A 4,827-nucleotide genomic window follows, 5' to 3' on the forward strand; every position below is an offset into this window, starting at 1 on the left:
GATTGCCCAACCTTCCTTCCGAGGAGTGGCTGGTGGATTTGACCCCCCAGGCCTTCTGGTTAGCAGTCAAGTGCTTTAGCCACTATGCTACCAGAGCTCCTGCATATCAACATATACATCATATAATTGTTATAAGGATTAAATATAAGAAAGTGTGTAAAGTGCTTAGCATAATGCCTGCATTAGTCAGGGCAGGCTAAGTACTCTATTAAGTATGTCCAGACATAGAATGGCTCAATTAAATAGAAGTCTATTGCTTACTCACCTAACAGTTCTAAATGGGTGTTCTTCTCGGTGGGGTGGCTCCCTCCATGAGGTCATTCATAGCCCCGGGCTAATTCCATTTTGTGCCTTTGTCATTCCATGAGCCTTGTTGCCATTTGTATGCAGGTGGCAGAAGGGGAAGCATGCTTGTAGAGGCAGAGTTGCTCTCTTAAAAGACCTAGTGAAAGAGGTCCACATAATTCTGTTCATTTCCATTGTCTAAAGCCACTCCTCGGAAGGAAGGTTGGGCAATCCTACTTCCATAGTGATACTGCCTCGGAAACCCAAGGAGGGGTCGCTATGAGTCGGGGCCAACTCGACGGCACATAGCAACAACAACAACAACAAAGCTTAGTCCCATGGCTACATCTAACTTCAGAGGAGGTTAGGCAATGTAATGTAATTTTGTTTTGCTTTGCCTAAGCAAAAAAAAAAAAAAAAAGGAAGAAGAAGAGAAATGGAGGGACGTCTCCTAGCAGTCTTCTTATCTGTTAAATGGAAATAATACTATTTTCATTATAAGGTTGTTGTTTAAGGACTAAATAAGGCCATGTGCATAACATCCTTATCATGGTGTCTGAGCAAAAGCAGGCATTCAATAAATGTTAACTATTATTATTATTGGAACCTTTTGATTTGGACAAATTCCCCCAGGCAACGGAATCTTATTTCAAACCTTTCTTAGATAGCTTTTTTCAATCAAAGCTAACTTTTATTGATTTCTTACCAAACACTATGCTAAGGATTTTTTTGTGTATTATATAATTTCATTCTCACAAAAGCTTTTTGAAGTTGGAATTATCATTATCATTCCAATATTATAGATTAGAAATCCAAGGTGTAAGTAGGCTTACTAGCTTGCCCACGGTCATTATGTAGTAAGTGGCAGAGTCAAGACAAAGCCGATTCTGCTGAAACTTATACCTAACTACTATACTCTACTGTCTTGATGGAAAGAAACTATATTTCCTTTAACAAGCCTGCTTCTCTCATAAACTCCTAAGTGAACGCTGCTTATAACTCCATTATCTCTATAGCTTAGAGTGAGAGGTTGTTGTGGTTAGGTGCCGTGAAATCAGTTCCAATTCATAGTGACCCTATGTACAACAAAACAAAACACTGCCTGGTCCTGTGCCATCCTCACAGTGGTTGCTATGTTTGAGCCCATTGTTGTAGGTAGGGCGTGTATTTTCTCGTTTTCTCGTCTCCATGGATGTGCCTCACAACTTCCTTTTGGTGACCCCTCCTCCTTCTTTGGAGGGCCCAGCATGTAATTATGCCACCCTTTTCCAGTTCTTCTCTACTGTCATCTATTGACTTCTTGGTCACTCTTCTCCATTCATTAGGGATTCTTGCACCCAGGTAACCATCTTCAGCCCCACTTATGAACCTGAGAAACTGAATATCCATCCGGATGGCTCTTCTGTATCCTGACTCCAGAGTTCCTTGTCCTACTCTAATATCTTTAGCTCATGCAATTCAACAAGCACTTGCGGAGCATCCACTGAGTGACAAGCCACATTGTAGGTTCTGGGGATGTTCTGGGGATGCAGAGATGAGTCAGGGGATGTCCCTACCCTGTCAGTTCTTACAAACCAGTATGGAGTAGGAGAAAGACCTCTAAACAAATAATAAAGAGGACTCGACCCCATTTAAGCAACCTATTCACTTGGCTGGGAGCTCTGGTGGCATAGTGCCTAAGGCGTTTGACTGCTAACCAGAAGGCTGGTGGTTCAAACCCACCAGCCACTCCTGGGAAGGAAGATTGGGGAATCTATTTCTGTAGTGACACTGCCTCAGAAACCCAAGGAGGGGTTGCTGTGAGTCGGATCTGACTCCACGGCAGTGAGTGAGTGAGTGAATCACATAGCTACACCTCAAATATTTTCATTTAGAACTCTTCATATATCCAATGTTTAACTTTAAAATTCCATTCTGATCAAATCTGTTATCAAGAAAGGCATGAGGGAGAGAGAAAAAGAGAGACTCATTGCTTAGGGGACACTGAGCTTCTGCTAAGGGTGATGGAAAAATTTGGAAATGGATAATGATGATGGTTGAACAACATGATAAATATGTCACAGAATTGTATATGTGAAGGATGTTAAAATGGCAAATGTTTTGTTATATATATTTGCCATTTAAAAAATGTGGGGCAAAAACGTCTTGTGGTCTATTCACTCACTCCCATATACATGTTTTGTGACCCAATCCCTAGACCCCTCCCTATTCTCCAGTCTCCTGACATCCCCCTCCTCACCCAAGCCCCACTTGACTTCCTTCTCTGCTCAGCTTGATCCACATTATCAATCATTTTAACCATACTTACACTAGCTTCCTCCATTGCCTCTTACTCATTATCTTACATCACATCTGTCCTGCTGCTAATCCTTAATCAAGGATGAACTCTATCATGTTTTCTTTCCTTCTGTTTTCTTTGTGTTTATTTTGTTGTTGTTTTTCTGGGTCCTTGGGTTGGATGCCACACTTTCATTTTCAGCCTTTCTTTCTTTTAAAATATAAGCATTGCAGACTGCTGGAGAGCTTTCCCTTTAAGTACTGCTTTAGCTACATCTCACAAATGTTGATATGTAGTATTTTCATTTAAGTTCAGTTCAAAGTAATTTTTAATTTCCAATATGATTTATTTTTTGGCCCATGGTTTATTTAGATGTATGTCAGCCATTAAAAACTCTATTTTGTATGCAGCACAGTTCTACCGTGACATACATGAAGTTGGAATGAGTTGGAATTGACTTCGTGACAATTGGTTGTGGTTCTTAATTTTCAAACAAATATGGTTTTTCTATCTCACCCCAGCACTAATAGCAAAGTTCAATAAGACAGAAAATAACAAATGCCAGCGAGGATGTGGACAGATTGGGATTCTCATACACTGCTGGTGGGACTGTAAAATGATAAAACCATTGTGAAAATCGGTATGGTGATTCCTTAGAAAATTGAAAATAGAAACACCGTTTGATCCAACAATCCCATTACTAGTTATATACTAAAGAAGTGAGAGCCAGGGCACAAATAGATATATGAACACCCATGTTCATTGCAGCACTATTCACAATAATGAATAGATGGAAACAACCTACATGCCCATCAACAGAAGAATGGATAACCACACTATGGTACATACATACAGTGGAATACTATGCAACACTAAAGAATAACGTAGAATCCATGAAACACCACATAATATGGATGAACGTGGAGGACATGCTGAGTAAAATAATTCAATAACAGAAGGATAATTATTGTATTAGTCCAGTATTGTAAAAGGTCAAGGAAAGGTTTATATATGGAAGAAAATGTTCTTTGTTGGTTACCAGGGATAGGAGAGGAAGGGAGGGAAAATTGACAGATAGGTATAAAATATATTTATATATATGTTTTTTCTACTTATCATTTTGTTGTTGATTTCAGGATTAATTTCATTGTGTAATTTGTATGATTTTAATCCTTTGCTTTATGACACAATATATGGCCAATTTTGGTGAATGTTTTATGTGTGCTTGAAAAGAATATATATCCTGCAATTGTTGGATTCAATTTTCTATACATATAAACCATTCAGTTAATTTTGTTATTCAGATCTTCTATATGCTTATCAGTTTTTTTTTATCTGTTCTATCAATTACTGAGAGAGGCTTTTAAAATCTCTCATTATGATTATGGACTTGTCTATTTATCCTTATAGTTTTGTTGATTTTTACTTTTTTTTTGAGGCTATTACTTTTTTTTGGCAAATAGCACTCCCACATAAATAGCACACATATAACATGTGGAAATAAGAAAATTATGTAAAAAGTTCTGGCATAGTGCACCCATGCATATACCACACATATCTCATGACATTCCTGGGAGTGAATTTCATCCTCATTCACCCTCATTCCACTGAATTCATAAGGTTTTCAGTAGCCAGTTTTTTCAGAAGTGGATGGTCCTGTCTTTATTCCCAGTCTGTCTTAGTCTGGAAGCTCTGCTGAAACCTGTCCACTGTGAGTGACCCTACTGGTACTTGAAATACCAGTGGCACAGCCTCAAACCTCACATAAACACACAAGCCACTACAGTATGATAAACTGACAGATAAGTGTTGATATTATGAATAACAGTGAAGAACTGTACTGGAAAACTTTATGTATAGGAGTGAAACATGGTCTGATAATAGTGCTGGAACATGAGCAATTCAGGTTGGAAGGCACTCAAAATACAACTGTAGAAGAACTGCCTCCTCAAAGTAGTAGAAGTTGTTGTTGTTAGGTACCATCGAGTCATCTCTGACTCATAGTGACCTTATGTACAAGAAAACAAAACACTGCCCGGTCCTGTGCCATCCTCACGATCCTTCCTATACCTGAGCCCATCATTACAGCCACTGTGCCAATTAATCTTGTTGAGGGTCTTCCCCTTTTTCGTTGACCCTCCACTTTACCAAGCATGATATCCTTCTCCAGGGAATGGTCCCCTCTGACCACATGACCAAAGTAGGTGAGATGAAGTTTGCTATTCTTGCTTCCAAGGAGCATTCTGGCTGCACTTCTTCCAGGA

The sequence above is a fragment of the Orycteropus afer genome, unplaced genomic scaffold (assembly GCF_000298275.1).
Source record: "Orycteropus afer afer isolate SDZICR_OR568_19922 unplaced genomic scaffold, OryAfe1.0 scaffold00352, whole genome shotgun sequence".
Taxonomy (NCBI): Eukaryota; Metazoa; Chordata; class Mammalia; order Tubulidentata; family Orycteropodidae; genus Orycteropus; species Orycteropus afer.